Consider the following 22,092-nt stretch of genomic DNA (forward strand, 5'->3'; position numbering starts at 1 on the left):
GACTCCATTTGGGATTTTATTGGCAAAGAAAATGGTGTGGTATGCCATTTCCTTCTCCAGCTAATTTTATACATGAAGAACTTAGGCAAACAGGGCTAAGTTACTCGACCAAGGTCACACAGCTAGTTAATAAACATTGAAGGCCAGAAATGAATTCAAGTTCTTCTGATTTCAGAGCTATAACTCTATCTACTGAGCCTCCTAGCTATTCTGTATTTATGTACATATAAACAGATATAATACTTACATAGATATGGATAATCATAATAATAGCTATCTTTAAGATTTCAAAGAGATCTACAAATATTATTGCAATTTATTCTCAAAAAACCCTCCAGAGATAGGTGCATTGTAACAGTGACACTGGCCTTTTTGCGTTTCCTCACAAAGGAATCTCCATTTCCTAACTCTCTATATAGTTTTCTGGCCATCTTCTATGTTTAAAAACCCTTTCCTTCCTCATTCCTACCTCCTTACTTCCCTAACTTTATTAAAATCTCAGCTAAAGTATCATTTCTGCAAAATTTTCCCAGTCCTTAATTTTAGTACTTTCCTACAGTTGAATATCTCCAATGTCACCTGTAGACAATTTGTACAAGTTTTTTTGTATGTTTTCTTCATTATTAGACTGGGAGGTCCTTGAGAGAAGGGACTGATTTTTGCTTTTCGTTGTATTCCTGGTATTTTGTACACTTCCTGCCACAAAGTAAGTGTTAAAAAAATGAAAGTCGATGGATCAATTAATCAAAGGGTGAGCCCACAGGAATAGCAGCTATCAGGGTGACTGAAGAAGGGTGTATCAGCCCAAGCTGGAAAACATAATTATTCAAAGATTTCATCATGATCAGTAATAATAATCAAACAGTAAACATTTACCAAGCTCCTACTATGCCCTGGGCATTGTGTTAAGTGCTTTTCACATATTATCTCATTTCATCCTTATAACAACCCTGTGATGTAGGTGCTATTAGTAGTAGTAGTGAAAATGAATGAATGAGTGGTTCCTCTACTTCCAGACTGGTCAACATATAAAGACCCAGTCTCAAAAAGAAATTCAATAAATGCACAAATATATGTTCACATGCATATGAAATGTATATGTTATATACACTATATCATATTCCATACTATGTATAATACATTAGATCACAAGTATATTTTATACATATATATACATATAAATATAATATGTACCATAGATATGTGTGTATATGCTTGAATATACCATATAGATATGTGTTTGAATATATTCTGCATATTATGTAATGTGTATATTTGTGTGCTTGTGTATATATATTGATAAAGCTAAAATTCTAGCTACTCTAAAATATCTAGTGAGTGGTTGCCAATAAATTATAAGCTTTAGAAAGAGTTATACTTTTAAGCATTTATTAAGGAGACTAAGAATTTTGTAAAGAGAGAGAGAAAGGCCTACATTCATCTATCTATTAAAGAGAGAGCACATTTCCAGCTCTGCTCTCTGCCAGAGTCCCCAGGAAAAGAGCCCGTCAGAGCACCAGCCTCCTCCTTCTTCCTCCCACAAGCAAACGTCACTTCCTGACACAAAAGAAAAGACTCATGGTCTTGCCCTCAGAGACCTTCACTTCATGGCGGAGCTTTTCTACAGTAAGTCTCCAACAGGTTGCATCATTACAATTGTTACAATATGCATAGGTACATATACAAATGTATGTATATATACACACACATAATGGGGCATATAAAATAAAGCCAATGTCTCTTTACTAAATATTTCTGTTGTAATTTATTTATTATATAAGTATATGTGTAAATACATAATACATACATATACAAAGACATGTGTGTATAATCCTGACCATCAGTCAACAATGATTTCATATTACTAATTATCTTCTTTAAATATAATCCTAATGACAAAATCAAAGCCAATACTCATGGAGTTTTGGGGATGATTCATGAACATGTGCAGAATCATGAAAAATTTGAGTTGCCAGATGTACATGTTATTAGCAGAGGATGAACAGGGTGATGCTCTGCCTTCTTGGTTCAAATCTTATAATATAAACAAATGTTTTGCTTGTGTTCTTTTTTGGAATAATTTTTTCACATTTTTGTTCTTTTTGTTGGTGATTTCATTAATTTAAATGACCCCCAAGTATATTGCTGAAATGATGTCTAGTATTCCTAAAAACAACAAGGATATAATAGGCATTTTGGAGAACATATTTGCCTTAAATAAACTTATTAAAAGTGTATTATTATGTTGTTGATTGTGCCTTCAATGTCAACAAATCAACACTATAGTACATCCAGATAAAATAGGAAGAGGAAATTCACCAATCTATATGTGAGGTTACTATAGAAGTAAATGTTATGAAAAAAGGTCAAAGGAACCTAACCCTATATTTTCCTAGGAGTAATGATTCAATATTCACTAAGTCAGTTTTTATGGTGACCTTAATAGAACATAACTGACATGAATGCTAAGAATAGACTCTGTCTGTCTGTCTGTCTGTCTGTCTGTCTGTCTGTCTCTCTCTCTCTCTTTCTCTCTCTCCATACACACACATGTGTATTTGTTTGTATATGTATGTATAAATGCATGAATATAACAGTTATATATGTAAATACATACATATACACACACTCACATGCATATACACATATGTACCAAAATATGCATTCCAGCCATCTATAGGCTTAACCAGTCTGCTGAAGGAGTCCAAGACACTCACAAAGGTCAAGAATTCCAGGGCATCAATTCTAAGTCTCATGGAACTCTAAATGACCTGCTTTGGTAAACTATCCTAATAAAATTTTATGTGCTCTAAATGTTGAAGGCTTGAGTTATAACCATATTGTTATCCTGGGTATTTGGATCCAAACCTGATATATGCCTCAATGATTCCTACTTAATAGAAAATAAGTTCATTATTCAAGAATTGTATATTTATGTTATAATGGTTTTTATATCTGGCTTTCTAGACTTTTGGAAGAATGAAAGGGTTATTTTAAAAAAAAAGATCTGGAGATTTTATTGGATTCCAACTTTGATATAAGGCAAAAATAAAATATTGAAACTCAAAGGCTTATAAAGCATTTATTAATAGAATAATATTGGCCCAAATAGAAGTGATAGGCTCACAATACTTTGAACTGGTTACATTATATGTGAACAAAAAGAAACCTTGTTGAGATTGTAATCTCTTAAAATTCTTGATCTTTTTTTTTTTAACCCAGATCCCAAGCGCATGGCTTTGTATTATACTTTTAAAATGTCTGTTTTACAAAATTGCAGAAACTGAGTTGTGAGGGAATTCAAAGGCCTTCTAGTCCAACCAAAAGTTGAACAAAAATCCCCTCTCAAACATACTAAATCAGTGGCTGTCTAATCTTTTCTTGGTAGACTAACAATTAGGAGGAACTCACTACATTCCATGGCAACCCATTAATTTTTGGAGTACTAATTGTTAGGATTCCCTGCCTCCCACCTTACATTAACTTAAATTTGTGTCTTTAAAATTTTTATGCATTGTTTCTTCTTTTGGTCTCTAGGGCCATATGGAATAAAGCCAATACTACTCCAATCAATAATTCTGTTATATTTTGCCCATCTATCTTGAAGACAATTTTAATCAACTCTGTGATACTACTTTTTCCCCTATACGGTGAAAATCAAAACAAAAAAAAAACATTGTTTTATTCTGTTGTTTTAAACAACTATCTTTGCCAGACTTAGTTCATGTTATGAATTTTAGCTCCCTTGGTCCTAGTCTTATAGGACTCTCTGAAATCCTTTTGTACTCAATTGCTCTTGCTTGCATTTTCTATACTTGTTTTATTTTAAAAATATATAAAAACCATATATACATAAACATATGCATATACACATCTATACACACATATGTAGTGTGTATATATACATATACACATATGTGTTTTTTATAAATTCCTATGGGTATTTTTACACAAATGGTACTCTTCTTCCTCAGTAGAACATTTTCTAGGGGGCAGCTAGGTGGTCCAGTGGATAAAGTACTGGCCCTGGATTCAGGAGAACCTGAGTTCAAATTCAGCCTCAGACACTTGACATTTACTAGCTGTGTGACCTTGGGAAAGTCACTTAACCCTCATTGTCCCCCCCAAAAAAAAACAAAACCAAAAAACCCTTTTTCCTTTCTCCTTGTCTCTAGAAATTTTCATTCTCAAAAGCCTCTAATCCACAGTTTAAAAAAATCTCATGTGATACTTTCTAGTCTTTCTATGAAAGCTCTGAAATGTGATTTCTTAAATGCTATGTTTAATGTCTGACTATGTATTGCTTTTCTTTTACTCACAAATTATTTTACTCATAAGTTCATTTTTCATTATTTTACCAATGTGGTTCTCTTTTTACAGAGCCATATTCCAGTCCTGAGTCTCAACTCACCAAATCTCAGTTATAGCTTTAAGATTAAATATATCTCCTGTAATTATAGTCTAGTTTTTGTTCCTTAATCCACAACTTATTCATTTGAATTTTTTCTATTTATTCCCTTCTTGGATTTTTATCTCCTATGGCTTTCTAATCATCTCTACTAGTATTCTTTCCATTTTGTATATACTCTCTGTAGTTTCTAGCTTGGTGAATAGACCTGGACTCTTCCCAACTCTCCTATCTTCCCTTTTCAGTTGGGAGTCTATTTGATGAGGGTTTTTTTTTTTAACACAAGGGAAAAACCTCATAAAAGGGGAAAAAACAGCCAAGAAGTAGAAACAGTATGCTTCAGTCTGCATTCAGAATCCACAGTTCTTTTTTCTTGATGTGGAGAACATTTTCTATCATGAGTTCTTTGGAATTGTTTTGGATCATTGCACTCTGAGAAGAGCCAAGTCTATCACAGTTGATCATCACACAATGTTGCTCTTTCTATCTATGATGTTCTCCTGGTCCTGCTAATCTCATTTAGCATCTGTTCATTTAAGTCCCTCCAGGTTTCTCTGAAATCCTCCTGCTCATTGTTTCTTATAGCATAATAGTATTCCATTATATTCATATACCACAACTTGTTTAGCCATTCCCCAATTGATGGACATTCCATTGATTTCCAATTCTTTGCCACTGCAAAAAGAGCTGCTATAAATATTTTTCTACATGTGGGTCCTTTTCCCTCTTCTATGATATCTTTGGGATACAGACTGGCATTACTGGGTCAAAGGGTATATACAGTCCCATAGCCCTTTGGGAATAGTTCCAAATTGTTCTCCAGAATGGTTGGATCAGTTCACAGATCCACCAACTGTTCATTAGTGTTCCAAATTTTCCACAGCTTCTCTAACATTTATTATTTTCCCTTTTTGTCATATTAACCAATCTGATAGGTGTGAGGTGGTACCTCAGAGTTGTTTTTTTGTTTTTTGCAGGGCAATGAGGGTTAAGTGACTTGCCCAGGGTCACACAGCTAGTAAGTGTCAAGTGTCTGAGGCCGGATTTGAACTCAGGTCCTCCTGAATCCAGGGTCGGTGCTTCATCCATTGTGCCACCTAGCTGCCCCCTGACTTGCATTCTTATAAATTTGATTTAGTTCCTGATATATTTTAGAAATGAGGCCTTTATCAGAACTAGCTGTAAAAATTGTTTCCCAGCTTTCTGCCTCCCTTCTAATTTTGGATGCATCGCTCCTTTTTGTACAAAAATCTTTTTAATTTAATGTAATTACAATCATCCATTTTCTATTTCAGAACATTCTATCTCTTGTTTGGACATAAATTGTTTTCCTCTCCTAATTTGCCTCTGGTATCATTCTTTGTGTATAAATCATGTACCCATTTTGACCTTATTTTGGTGTATGGTGTAAGATGTTTGCCTGTGCCTACTTTCTGCCATACTATCTTCTAGTTTTCCCAGCGATTTTTGTTAAATACTGAGTTCCTATCCCAGAAGCTGGAGTCTTTGGGTTTATCAAATAGTAGATTACTATAGTCATTTACTACTGTCTTCTGTGCCTAACCTATTCCATTGATTCTCAACTCTATTTCTTATCCAGTACCAAACAGTTTTGATGATTCCTGCTTTATAATAGAGCTTCAGATTTGATATGACTAGCACATCTTCCTGTGCATTTTTTCCCCATTAGTTCCCTTGATATTCTTGACCTTTTGTTCTTCGAGATGAATTTTGTTATCATTTTTCTAACTCTGTAAAATACATTTTAGGTATTTTTGATGAGTTTTGAAAGATGTGTACACATATACATATGCATATATTTGTATATATTTACACATAGATGCATGTATATGTGTGCATGTTTAATCACGTTTATTTCTCAACTCCTCCTCTTCCTTCCAGAGAACAATTACTTATAATATAAAATAAATATGGAATGAATTAGTAGAAATAACCAATGGCAAATAAACTCATATTAATATTGACTAAAAGACTACATCACTGGAGAAAAGCATGCCATTCATGCACTTGAGGATGTAGTCCAGAAATACAAATCTTACTCTCAGATACCATCTTCTTAACTCAGATATGTGTTTTTTTTCCCTCCTGCAACCCTTGATTTCAATTAGTAGCATTGATGAATGCACCATCTGTTCCCCTAAGGTCTTAAATTTCTGACCCATACTTCCTAAGTTGTTAAGTATTGCTTTCCAGTTTCATTCTGGCTGTATTATTTTTGTACATATGAATCACCAACCGTACGTGTTAGTCATCCTACTTGATATATCTTGGCAAACTGTCATATTCCAGATATGAATATGATGGAAGGAATATCCCAGGAAGAAAGTAGGCCTTTGAAATATAGTAAGGTAATTAAAAAAACTATCTTATTGATCAGGGAGTCTCTAACCATTACCTATCTTTCTTTTTTGTTTATTTATTTAGAATTTTACTTTCCCCAACTACATGTGAAAACAATTTTTAATATCTCTTTTTAAAACTTTGTGTTCCAAATTCATTTCCTTCCTCCTTCCCCACCACACCCCCTTTAAGAGGGCAAGCAATTCAATATAAATTATGCATGTATAGTCATGCAAAACATTTCCATATTAGTCAAGTTATGAAAAAAACAGGAAAATAACTGCACAAAGATAAAGTAAGAAAAATTACTCTTCAATCTGAGTTTAGACACAATATGTTCTTTCTCTGTGGATGGATAACATTTTTCATCTTAAGTCCTTCAGAGTTGTCTTGGATCATTGTCTTGTTGAGAACAGCCATGTCATTCACAGCTGATCATCTTACAATTGCTGTTACTTTGTACAGAACACATTTCACTTTGCATCATCAAATAAGTCTTTCCATGTTTTTTTCTGGAGCAACCCACTTGTCATTTCTTATAACACAATAGTAATCCATCATAATCATATACCACAATTTGTTCAGTCCTTCCCCAACTTATGAGCATCCCTTCAATTCCAAATTCTTTGACAACAGAAAAGAGCTGCTTTAATTTTTTTTTTTTTGTATATATAGGTTCTTTAACTTTTTTTAAAATTTATTTTTGGATACAGACGTAGTAGTTCTATTGATAGGTCAAAGAGTATGCATGGCTTTATTGCTATTGGCCATAGTTTCAAATTACTCTACAGAATGGTTGAATCAGTTTACAACTCCACAAACAGTGCATTAATGTCCTCTACATTTGTCATTTTCTTCTGCTGTCCTATAATCGATTCCAATAGGTATGAGTTACTACCCTTAATATTTCCAATAAAGGATGAGTTAGAGTGGGGTGGCTAGGTGGCGCAGTGGATAAAGCACCGGCCCTGGATTCAGGAGTACCTGAGTTCAAATCCGGCCTCATACACTTGACACTTACTAGCTCTGTGACCCTGGGCAAGTCACTTAACCCCCATTGCCCTGCAAAAAAAAATAATGTGTTAAAGCATTTTTTAAAATAGGTACAGATAACTTTGATTATTTTATCTGAAGATTGTGTATATCTTTTGAAAATTTATCAGTTGGGGAATGGTTCCTATTTTTAAAAAGTGACTCAGTTCTCTAAATGTTTGAGAAATGAGGCCTTTATCAGACAAACTTGCTTCAATTTTTTTTTCATATTTACACTTGTTACCTGTATTTCTTTCTATCCTATTCCCTCCACACAATTACTCTATTTTCTATCTTCTTTAACTGTGAGAATCCTAAAAATTGTTTTGTTTCTGACTGTCCCCTCCCCTAATCTGCCCTCCCTTCTATCACTCCCCCCCTTATCCCCTTCCCCTCTTACCCAATTAAGTCTGTATGTTATTCCCTCTTTGAGCCAGTTCTGAGGAGATTAAGGTTCACTCACTACCCAACAACACCCCCATCTTCTCTGGAACTATATAAGTTCTTTCTTGTTTCTTTTATGTGAGATACTTTACCCCATTTCACCTCTCCCTTTTCCTTTCTCCCAGTACATTCCCCTCACCCCTTACTTTAATTTGTTAAAGGTATCATTTCTTCATATTCAGCTCACACACCTGTAGCCTTTGTTTAAATTTATTCAATTGAACTACCCTAATAATGAAAAAGGTTTTATGACTTACAAGTATGATCTTCCATGTAGGAATGTAAATACTTTAATATTTTAATATCCCTTATGATTTCTTTTTCCGATTTACCCTTTTATGCTTCTCTAGAGTCTTGTAATTGAAAGTCAAATTTTCTATTCAGTTCAGGTCTTTTCATAAAGAATTCTTGAAAGTCTTCTTTTTCATTTTATTTCCATTTCTTCCCCTGAAGGATTATACTCAATTTTTCTGGGTAGGTGATTATTGGTTGTGATCCAATTTACTTTGCCCTCCTGTATATCATAATACAAGCCCTCCAGTCCTTTAAAGTGGAATCTGCTAAATCTTGTGTTTTCCTGACTGTGGCTCCACAATACTTGAATTAATTTTTTTCTACATGCTTGCAATATTTCCTCCTTGACTTGAGAGCTCTGGAATTTGGCTATAATATTCCAGGGAGTTTCCATTTTGGGATCTATTTCAGGAGGAAATAAGTGGATTCATTCAATTTTGATTTTCCTCTCTGATTCTAGAATATCAGGGAAGTTTTCCCTGACAATTTCTTGGAAAGGGATGTATAGGCTTTTTTTTTTTTTTGGATAATAACTTTCAAGTAGTCCAATACTTTTCAAATTATCTCTCCTAGATCTATTTTCCAAGTCACTTGTTTGTCCAATGAGATATTTTACACTACCTTCTATTTTTTTCAATATTTTGGTTTTGTTTTATTGTTTCTTGATACCTCATAAAGTTATTTGCTTCCATTTGCTCAATCCTACTTTTTAAGGAGTTATTTTCTTCAGAGAGCTTTTGTACCTCCTTTTCCATTTGACCAATTCAGCTTTTCAAAGCATTCTTTTCCTCAATGGCTTTTAGCATCTCCTTTAAAATTTGGCCTATTTTTAAGGTGTTATTTTCTTAAGTATTTTTTGTGTCTTCTTTACCACAATTTTGAATTCTTTCTTTGATTTTCTTGCATCACACTAATTTTTTTCCCATTTTTTTCCTCTGAATTTTTTACTTTATTTTCAAAGTCCTTTTTGAGCCTTTCTATGGCCTGAGACCAATTCAAATTCTTTGAAACTTTGGATGTTGGAGATTTGACTTTGTTTCCTTCTTCTGAGGGTGTATTTTGATCTTATTTGTCATCATAGTTACTTTCTATGGTTATATTTTTTCAATTTCCTCATTTCCCCAGCCTATTTCTTGACTTTTAACTCTGTTAAAGTGGGGCACTGCTTCCAGGCCACACTGGGGTTTGTGTTTAAGTGGTTTGTGCAGCTGTTTTCAGAGACATTTCTAAAGATTTGTAAGTTTTAAGTTCTTCCAAGGTTGTATGATTTAAATAGAGGTATGTTTATTCCTTTCCTGGCCTGTGCTCTGGTCTGCAAGCAACCACAAACCTGCTTTTCTGTCCTGGTACTATGAGAAGTGTTTAGTTCCATTAAGCTCTGGTATGATACTACTCCTCCTGGCCTGGAACTGCCACCAAATATTGCAACCTGGATCTGAGTATGAGCAAAACAAGTCTCCTGCCTCAGTGCTAGTAAAAAAGACCCCTGTAATTTCCTTCTAGCCACTGTTTGACCTCCTTAACCTCTGTGGGCTGAGTTCCAGAAGTAGTTGCTGGTGGTGATGATGATATCTCCCAGGGTCTGCTCTTGTTTTGCTAGCACTGGGTCAGTGCTGGAGTGGCTTGTCCAGGACTGCACTCCACTCTCTCCTGGGTGTGACAGACCTTTCCTGTGGACCTAAGTTTTCTTTGGCTGGGAAAATATTTCATTGTGTCCTTTTGTGGATTTTGCTGCTCTAGAAACTGTCTTATGGCATTATCTGAAGGTATTTGGAGGCATTTTGGGGGGTACTCAAGCAAGTCATTGCCTTTCTTCTGCCATCTTGACCCACCTTCCTTTCTTCTGACTTTCACTGGATGTTCCTTCACCTGACAGAACCTGTGTCTCCACATCATGATTATTGAGTGGATAAGCTGCTACTTCTTTCTGTCTTAGAATGGAGGGAGAAGAGGAATTGGATGTTATAATCTATGTTTTTGTTTTCTTCTGGGGCAATGAGGGGTTAGTTACTTGCCCAGGTCATGCAGCTAGTACATGTCAAGTGTCTGAGGCCAGATTCAAACTCAGGTCCTCCTGAATCCAGGGCCAGTGCTTTATCCACTGTGCCACCTAGCTGGTTCCCCCCCCTCCCGCCTTATTTTTAATCTATGTTCTTAATAGTACACACACTCCTGAGGATTGAATGCCTAACACATATTCTTCAACAACCACTTAACATTCATCAGCTCTTTATATTCCATGGCCCTTTGTCTAATTGGATGGGAGCCAAACAAAATGGACATGTCACAAACATCATGAAGCAAATTAGACAAACAGATACATCTGTAATGCTAATTGCAATGGAAACACTATTTCATAAGCATTTTAGATTCTTTTTGGGAGGCATGACTACCATAGCTAGTAAGTGTATGAGGCCAGAATTGAACTCAAGTCTTTATGATTTCAAGTCCTGTGCTGTATCCCCTATACCATCTATCTGACATCCACACTTAATGAAATCACTTTTGATGTTAGTGCTCCTCAATTCATATTTCAACTAAAGGACTTGATTTCAAATCCATATTAACTTAATAAAAGTTTGTTTTAGGGTGTCAGTTAATATCACTGTTCCTCATTTGCCTTTGCTACAAAATGGGCATAAATATACTTATATAACCTGCCTTACAATATTGGTTTATGTGTAAAATATTATTATATTACATATTTGATGTAGTTTGAAAGCCTTAAGAGGTTCTACAAATGCCAGTTCTTATTTTTCTTTTTATGTTATTAGTATTGTTATTATTAGCTTTTGTACAATAGTAAATGATAACATAGCTACAATATCAGGTATCAGGAAGAATAGGTCATGATAAATAAGAAGACCCATAGCTCTTCAAAATTAAACTCTATAGGTTAAAGTTCAGTTATACACTTTAAAGTGACTGTAAAATGGTCTTTACATTTCTAATGTTTATTCTCTCAATATCTTTCATATAAAGTTTTTCATTTTTGAAATAGAAAAAAACCCAATTCTAATAGCATAGAAAGCTTGCCCTGGCCTCTGAAAATAAAGCTGTCTACTAACTGCCATTTAATCATTACTAGTAATAAAATCCATGTAATTCAACTCTGCTTACAGAGTTATTTTTATAGTCTAAAAAGGAAAGTAGATTCTCTTGCAGCTTGCTCATTTAGACCTGAACTGGGATGAGAGAACTTCAGCAATGTGTTCTTAACAATAAAAAATGAAACAAAACAAAAGAAAACTATATAAATTCTGTGTTTATGCATGCATATGTTTTCTTTTTTATACTTTTAACTATATCCATGATTACCTGGCATATGGAACTTCATGTAAGTAAATCCTATCAGTGCAGATCAGAAACTTTTTTTTTTTACTTCAGTTTATAGTTTTAAAGAGTATACGGAAATGAGTGAGAGTTTAAATATTTTCCCAATGATCACAGATTAAGAGGCAGGATTTGAGCACAGATCCTCTTAATTCTGAGGCAGGCTGAGTGGCTTTCTATCCATTATGCCCTACTGCTTTCATTCATATGTATGTATTTAATCATATACCTATCCTGTAAATATAAACCTGGGAAAATTGCTTAACATCATCACCCTGGGCAAATATCAAAGACTATAAATTGCAGAGTAGTTGCTTGTGTGTACTTTTAGGGGACATTTCATCACTGGGAGTTCCCAATACCAATGAAATATCAATGGACAGATAGTTAGGTAGAAAGATAGATGATAACTAGCTAACTAGAGATAGAGAGATAAATGGAAAGAAGGAAAATAAGTAATAGAAAATAGAAAGAGAGATAGAGTTCTGTGTTGATTATTTGGATGGAAAGTTTAATACACTTCAATCTACTTATAGGTATAGAAACATATACAGATGCAGCTAGATATAGAGATAACATAGATATTGAATAAATTCTTTTTTACACACAGAGCATGGTGCTATATAGATAAAGAAAGTTAAATATAAATATGATCACCTTGAAAATATTTCTCATAGCTGTAACTCTTTTACTTTACCTATTGTTATGTTTAGAAATTAGTATTCTCACAACTACATGAAGGTTCCTTTGAATTTTTGTGGCCATTATGAGTTTTAAAAATGAAGTTAATGTTTCTATCCTGTTCAAAGTACCATACTAATTTCAAAGAAAAATAATTTTGGAGATTTCTGTAGAAGGATTACTTTTAAATATTGACATAGATGGCATTTATAAAGGTCTTAGTTATTCAGATATTGACAAATGAACATCACAACTTCCAGATATAATGAACATTTAGCCAAAGAAATGGTTTCACCCATCCCCAAATTTTATCATTGTCACAGGAGCTGATACTGGCAATATCTTCTTCAACTAAAGCTGATATACCATCTTTTTTTCTCATATGTTCAGAGAACATTTAGTTCCTATATCCCACATCACATTTTCCTATGTTTTGCACTTATCTGTTTATATGTAAATTCTTCATAGATAGGCACTGCATCTATGTGTGTTTATGTACATATGTATCCACATGTGCCATTTTTTGTTTTTGTTTTATGCACACAAAGTTATTAGATACCAAAATTTATTGTTTAAAACTGAACTAAGACTTTTTGGATGTCTTTATAATTATCCATATTTATAAAATGCACTTTTATCTAGAAAGTAATTGAAAAATGTCAAATCTAATTTAATAGAGATGTGGTTATCATAACAATATTGACAGAAACTTTGGTTGACATGTCCAAAACCAATAGATAAGTGGTCAAAGGGATATGAATAAACTGTTCTCAAAATAACAATTACAAACTATTAACAACTATATGAAAAATACTCCAACCAACTAATCAGAAAAGAAATGCATATAAAAGCAATTCTGAAGTTTCACCTCCCACCTAGTAAATTGATAAATATAAGAAAAATGGGGATAGTCAATGTTGGAAGAGTTATATCAAGAGAGGCATGCAAATGTACTGCTAATGGAACTATAATTTAGTACAACCATTTTCAAACATAATTTGAAATTATGCAAATAAAATGCCTAAGATTTGTATGCCCTTTGACCCAGAGATTAGGAATAGTTAGGAATAGTCCCTAATACTGCTAGAGGGTCATTAATAAGAAGAAAGTACCCATATGCACCAAAAATATTTATAGTTAAACTTTTTATTATAGCAAAGAACTAGAAACAAAGTACATCCCTATTGATTGAAGAATGGCTAAATAAACTACAGTATATAAATGCAATAGACTATTCTTCTATAAGAAATGACAAAAATCAGAATGAATACTGGGAGGCATAGTAATACAAATGATCTGATGGAGAGAGAATATGCAGAGCCAAGAAACAATTTAAATAATGCCTACAGTAAAATCAATGGGAAGAACAATGACCACAAAATGATTAAAACTGAATGTTGTGAAATTACAAAGAAAAGCATGGCCAAAAAGAAATACAAGAAGATACAATACACTCTGCTATCACCCCCAGCAACAAACATACTCCTTTGGAGACATGACAAGGCTTTGGATGTGAAATATTTTATTTTATATTTTCAGACTTTTTCAACATATTGATAAGTTTTGCTGATTTATTTTTCTTCTATTATCTCCTCCTTTTTAATATTCTTTTTTGCATGACATGACTTTATGGAAGGGGAGGAAGACAAATATGGAGGTTTTTAAGAATATAAAAACAAAATATATAAATTAAAATCTTTTGAAGCTAATATATATGCTAAATCTACTAATTCTAATAATAGGTGGCACCTGTGTTATATTTAACTAATGTTCTTCAGGACTTCTTGACCTTAGACATTCTATAAGTCCAAAGCACTAGGCCATAACTTCTAGGACTCTAGAATTCTCATAGAATAACAGAATCTTCTTCACTAGGATGTCCCTTGACTGAAATGGGATTCGTCCACTTGGTCATCCTGGAGCAAGTTCTCTTGTTCATTTTGTTACTCCTAATTTACTTTCACCCCATTAGAAAGCCTTCTGAAAGTTTACAAATGTTTTCCTTATAAATGAATTATATTCCTCTTATTTTTTAAAGTAGGACATACCACTAACTTGGATTAATATTGGTGAAAGTCTGTTTGACTCTCTGAACTACTGTAGCAACTTCTTGAGATGGAAAAACCAATACAATAGCTGAGTTAGATTGCTCATTTCTCTTACATGACTTATCTTCATTTTCTTTGAACTATATATTAATGTATTCATTCTTTAAACCATATAAATCCTATGTGGTCAAGGATGTTAATGATAATACATTATTAATAACACAAACTTAAATATAGTCAATGAATAAACATATGTATATAAAGCCCTTTGTGGTTCCAGTAAGAATTGCTGGGGACTACAGGTATTATCACAAATGAGGAAACTGATGATCAAATAGATGCTTATCTAGCATCAGGGACAGGATTTGAAGTTAGTTCTCTGATTTCAAATTTAGTACCCTTTCCACTGCGTCACTTTGTCTACAATTAGTTAATATTAGAAAAAGTTCCTGTGTATTTGGTGGAGAAATTAACAAACAGAATGTACCCCAGTGCATTCATATCCTGTAGGGAGCTTCTGTCAGAAATATTATATCTAATATAAAAATGCAAGGCAATAGTAACAGTAAATATCACAAAAAAGGTTTTCAGAAATAGAAATGATTTGGGGAATAGGGAAAACACAGAGAAGATGATAATGGAGTTAAGGTATAGGAGAAAGAGGGATGGCATAAGAATGGGTGACAATATTTTGGATGTAGATAAGAAAAGGGAAACTGGAAGACTGATAGTTTGATAGCCATGTTCTAGGTTCTACGACTAGCATTGTGCTGCTAACTTAAGCTTAGCCTTTAGAATACCAGGAAATATAATGAAAGATCTGAGGTGTTAAGATGATGGAACTTATGTTCCTTTTTCCATCTTAAAGTAATTTTCTTTCATTAATAAAAATTCTTTTAAAATAAAAAATGGTATAGCATTGGACAGCCCAATCTACTGACGATTGCTTTATCCTGATATAAGCCATTTAATGAGTCATTTTCATCTTTTGGTATTTATTTAAGGAACAATTTTGTTTAGTAGATAGAATATTGTCCCAGTACTGATGAAGACATAAACTCATATTCTACCAATGACACATTGAGTCTCTTTGATGCTGGGCAAGTCACTTGATCTCTCAGTACCCTAAGGGATTCAGTAAGGGTACCAATTGCAAAGTACATGCAGATTGTTTCCGTAGAGGGAGTGTCTTATTTGGAACACTTTATACTGATAAAATCACAGGTCTGGTCAAATACAAATATATAGACATACATGAAGGCAAGCCCTCAAAATTTATTCAGATTGATTAACTTTTCTCTGGGTTACCTAGGGCAAAGAAGATATTTTAATTTTGATTTTAGGATGCAAAGGGCAGTGAGTTTAAAGTAGTGATCTACTACTAAGCAAGTAAAGAAAAATGCTAATTGAGCTGTAATCTAAAATAAGAGGAAAATGAGGAGGGAAAATTTCTAATGATAACATTTATTAGGAAAAAAGAAACATATCACTTTATGTGAGCTATGCTAATTATAAATTAATGGTTATGACATAATAATTAATAAATTATTGTTTGTGATCAGTTTATGTGTAGAATGGAAAAAACTCTGTTCAGACTCACGACTCCCTACTAAGTCCAGTGCTAGACCAATTAGGAATATTCAATCTCATTTTTCAGTACCTAGAAATAAAATGAATACTTTGGGAAACTCTATTCTCCCTTTAAATCCACCATACTTTGAGAAAAATAAAAACCATTTATTTCTTGTCATATCATTGTGTTTGGTAAATTATTGTATAAAAATATTTCATAATAATTGCTATTGAAGAGGAATCATACACCTTTGAAAATTGAATGAGTTACTTTTGAAAAGTACTCTGATTCAGTACATTAAGACAGTAACTCACTACATAGAATTATCCTTTCTTAGAAGCAAAAATAGAACTTCTGAAAGTGGCTAAATGACTTATCACATATTTCAGTATGGAGCTCTTTAAAAGTTTGTCAAAAACAACTTAAATATGATCACTACAATAGCTACTAGTTATATAACAACTCAAAGTTTCCAAAGCACTTTATATGTCAGTTCATTTGATGCTTGCTAATGACCCTGTGAGTAGATGCTGCTATTACTTTCATTTTACAGATAAGGAAAGTAAGGCAGGCAAATTTAAATGACTTTCCAAGGGTTACAGTTTTAAGGAGTGTCTGAGGTAGGAGTCAAACTGAGGTGTTTTTCATTTCAAATCCTGGACACTATCCACTATTGGGATGATGGTGGTGATGATGTAAAAGAAAAAGAAAGCATCTTGTACTTAGAATTAGGTAGAGATTAATTCAAATCTGGGATTATATGCTATCTATTTGACTTAGGGGAAGTCACTTAACCAACCTATCAATATCATTTTTTTCATTCATAAAGTGAGATATAATAATCCCTATCTCATCTGACTATTTGTAAACCTCATATAAAATAATATACATAAACCAATTTGCTATTTGTAAACATCATAATAAATAATATATATATAAAACAAAATTTGCAAACCATGTACTACCTACAGATGAGTTATCATGATGATTATGATTATTAGTATTAACAATAATCACATCTTGTATTTATATAGTTCTTTTTAAGGTTTACATAGCAATTTATGTACATCATATTCTTTGGACAAAATTTACAGAGAATAATATGTGAACTTCTTTAGATAAAGGCAAAGCATTTTTAAATGGTGACTGCCAGAATGGACAGTCAAGTGAAATTTAAGGTCCATCAGAGACCAATGCATGATTGATTTGTCAAAAGTTCTTATGCCATAATATGTCTGTCTGTTTATCTATTTATTTATCATCTATCTATCTATCTATCTATCTATCTATCTATCTATCTATCTATCTATCTATCTATCATCTATCAATCTATAAAATGATTGCATAATTTTATGTAAATTATTTCATTTGATTTTCAGAAGTCTGATATTATTATCATCATCATCACCACCACCATTATAATCTCCATTTTTCAGATGGGAGCATTGAGGCTCAATGTGGTGGATTGACTTGCCTAGTATCCCAGAGCCAGTAAGTTCCTTTCTTGATTAGACTCCAGTGACTTTCTATTGACTCTGGAACAGTGCATGAATTCCTTTTGCTTTTAAAGCCCTTACTAACCTGAGTCCAACCTATATTTTCAACCTTACTAAATATTCTTCTCCCTCTCACATTCTGCCTTTCAAACTGTTCTTCAGTCTCCTATCTCTATAACTTTGCACTGTACACTCCCATTCCTGAATTGCATTCCTTCCTTAGCTCTGCCTCTTAAAGTCCCTATCTGTATTGAAAACAGCTAAAGGACTATCATAAGAATGAAATTTTTCCAGATTCCCCCAAAGGTTAGTACTCTTCCTTCCAATCTACCTTGTATTTTAATACTTTATATAATTATATTAGCTTTATATTAGTATACATTTATAAATATATACACATTCAATGTATACATATATACAATATATACTATATATACATATGTGTCCATATATGTGTGTATTTCTTGTCTCTCCCATTATAACATAAGTTCTTTGTATATAGTAATTAATTTATTCTTATCCTTCTTATCACCAGAGCCTAGCAATGTGCCTAGCAAATAATAGGTATTTAACGATTACTTATTTATTTTATGTACATTGTCCATATGAATATGAAAAATGTTCATGAACATCTTGACAACATGAATGTGAAATAGGGATGTATTAAAAACAAAACTATAGCAGCAGTAGTAGCAGAAACAACAACAACAACTCTAATGCTCTAAAAAATTCTCTTCACTTTCAAATGCATACCTATGGTGAAGCCAATTTTGTTTACAGGATTTTTTTCCCCTCAAAGAAAATTCTAGCCATTCAAGTTAGCATTACTCTTGTTTTCCCTTCATGCACACCTTAATAGTAATTTTCTATGATGACATGCATATATTCTTGTATCAAACTGAGAAGATTATAAGATTACAAAAGCAACAAAATCAATGCAGAGGCAGGAGCTCCATTTGGAAGCCCCCTAACATACAATTATTTTACAACATTTGATACTTGAAATTGTTCCCTTTTCAGTGATAGATAAAACATTTGCACAGCATGGAACATTTGGAAGATATCTCTTTGGGGAAGTTGAATGCAATTTCTCTGCTTTCTATCTATCCTCTATATTACTACAACTTATTAACACTCCCAACTGAATGAAATTTATGGAAAAAGTGAAAAGTTATTCTGACTTTAGACACATATATACTATACTCTCTTTGTTTGCTTTTAGGGAGATCCACCTTTATGATTAAAAATAATCAAATCGTTCCAAGTAAGATGTCCAACCTTAACAAAAATGATTAGTGTTCATGAGTAAATTGAAATGTGTTTGAATCTTATAGACCTAGCATTTCAAAGCAATCATCCAAATCCAGATACCTTTGTAAGTTGATACATGTAATGAAGGCCACATCTTGCATAAACTAACTAATGACTACCTTTTGCTTCAAAGTTGAAGTATAAGCATAATTGTAGTATGTAAGTTTAATAATTGCTTTCACTCACTATGTACATTATTCAAATTTCAATCTTTGGTTATGGCATTCATACTTGTACATATTAGGATTTTTTTATTATACATGGTATAGATCTTGGTAAACTTATGACCATCAATAAAATTCATCTGCTAAATGTTTTATAGTGAAGGTTTTTATATTTATAAAACTGAAAAAAATATTTGGACCTATGGCTGAAACACAAAATGAGAAAATTCATACAAACCTAATTACTTGGATTTTACTCTGATATCATGATTGAAAAACCCATTTGTATTTACCTCTTAATTTTTTTGGGGGGGGGTAGGGCAATGAAGGTTAAGTGACTTGCCCAGGGTCACACAGCTGGTTAAGTGTCAAGTGTCTGAGGCCGGATTTGAACTCAGGTCCTCCTGAATCCAGGGCTGGTGCTTTATCCACAGTGCCACCTAGCTGTCCCCCACCTCTTAATTTAATAAATAAAATTTACAATTGGTGTAGGTAATATGTCTATAACTCTCTGGTTAAGAACTACATTCTGTTGAGTTTTCTTCTGCAGGAAATGGGTTTTTGGGCTTTGGGCGTAGGGTCACCTAAATAATGGCTAGACTGGGGCAGCTCTTTTCAGTTTAAGAGATCCAATTGTTACACTTTTAGTTTGAACACTTACATGTTGGTAATCAACAAAATAAATGTCCTGGTTTGCTGATTTTCTATACTTAAGTGATGAAAAAACTGTTATTAATGCAGATTAATATTAAAAGTATGTTTTGTTTATTCCCCACCCCCAAGGAGCGGACTGAAACATTTACCAGTGTACCCCAGCAAAATATACCCAGGAGGAATTAGGCATCTGGTTTTGAAAGGCTAGAATTTATCAGCTAATTATTCCTTTTGACTTTGTCTACATTGAAGATAGTCTGACAACAGTTGGCTGGTGTTCCTTTTGGTATTATATTTTTAACCATACAATTAGCCTCTCCATAAGCATGGCTAAGAGATTAAAAAATAAACGAAAAAAACAAAAAACACTATCCTAAACAAGTAAGGAGTACATGTATAAATGTAACTCATATATAATTCAGATATGCAATCGAATCATCTATATAATAAAGAGATTGAACTTGATTTCTAAAGTCCCTTCCACTTCTAAATTTCTATTGTTCCAACTCACAATGGGACTTGGATTTACTTTTCTATTCTCATTTACTTTGTGACAAAAGTTCAGATGGAAGAGTAACATTGTCACAAGACAAAAAATCTTATAATGAAGGGTATGGGTTATAGGTAAAAAGTATGCAAAAAAAAGAGGATGACCAAAGTTCACATTTATAGAAAACTTAATTCTTACAAACTCTTTCTGCTGATGACACTACAAGGCAAGTGCTGTTAAGTACTGTTATCATCCTTGAAAAGATGAGGAAAGTTAATGTCATAGCATATACAAGTTGCCAAACATACATACATACAACATGCCAAAGGAAGAAATTGAGGTTTTCTGAAAAAAAAAAAATTAGGCTTTCTGACTCAGTTTAGTTGTGCTTTTTCCCCCCTTCTGTTACATTGTGTGATCTCAACAAATAAAAATAGACATATTGTGTTAATTTGGTTTGATAACTTTTTTATTTTTCAAGGAAAATTATTCATTACTAAAGAAGTGTTTTACTCTATTTATATGTTAGTTATGCTAAATAAAGCCTAATTCACAAGTAATTAAGAATTGAAAGCAAGAAAATTGTTACATTATATGATAAATTTGAATAATGCAAAATTTAAATGGGTCAATGGGATTTTTTGCAAAAAATGGATTTTCAGGGAACATTTATAAATTTCTTTGAACTTTAAGGAACAAGAAAGTCTAAATTCAGTGGCTAATTAGCAAACTTTATACATAGTTTGTGCTCATGTCTCTCTAGAAAACAATGAACGGATTTTTAAAAAAAATTATCAGTGTATTTTTTTAATAGGACAATTATGCAAAATAAATGAACAGATAAATTAAAGGACCTGAACCAAAGTATTAGAATTTATACTGTAAGTCAAAGAATCTGTCACTAATAAGAACATTCTAAAAGTAAGAAGAACCCCCAGTAGAATCCATCAGTTGCCTCTTATAGGAAATTGTATATCTAATTTTAACAGCTGGAAAATAATTATCCACAGTTTGGAGTCCTGCTATAGTACTTATAGGTGAGTCAACTATTAAAGTCAATGGTTATATTCTTGTAGTAGCCTATTGTATTTTTAATTTAATTTAGACATTTTAAGGAATAATTATTTTCTACTCTTTCTTTCTTTCTTTTTCTTTTCTTTTTTTTGTGGGGCAATGGGGGTTAAGTGACTTGCCCAAGGTCACACAGCTAGTAAGTGTCAAGTGTCTGAGGCCAGATTTGAACTCAGGTACTCCTAAATCCAGGGCCGGTGCTTTATCCACTGTGCCACCTAGCTGCCCTTACTCTTTCTATTCATACAATAAATATGTGATTTCAAAACTACTCAAAACGTTTATAAATCATTCATTTATTAAGCATTTTGCTAAGCAAGGGTGGATGCAAAACTACATGTAATTTAAATAAGCAGAGTCTGAATTCAAATCATGTCTCAGACATTTGCTCTAGCCAAGGCATTTAACCTTTCCCAGCCTTATCTATAAAGTGAGTGTAGAAATACCACCTATTAGATCAAATTATTATGAAGTTTAAATGAGATAGTATATATAAAGTGTTCACAAATCTCAACTATATAAATGTTAGCTGTTACTTCTTGTTCTTGTTAATCCCATCACTCAAATGGCTTAAAAATCATCAGCCAAATACTCAATCACACACACACACACACACACACACAAAAGAGAACACATAAGAAAATCAGCATGGAATTCTGCTTAGTAAGGAATTCTGAATTGAGTCTTGGCCCAGGCTTTAGACTTGTGATCTAAATTAAGTCACGAAAACAT

The sequence above is a fragment of the Dromiciops gliroides genome, chromosome 1, assembly GCF_019393635.1.
Source record: "Dromiciops gliroides isolate mDroGli1 chromosome 1, mDroGli1.pri, whole genome shotgun sequence".
Lineage (NCBI taxonomy): Eukaryota > Metazoa > Chordata > Mammalia > Microbiotheria > Microbiotheriidae > Dromiciops > Dromiciops gliroides.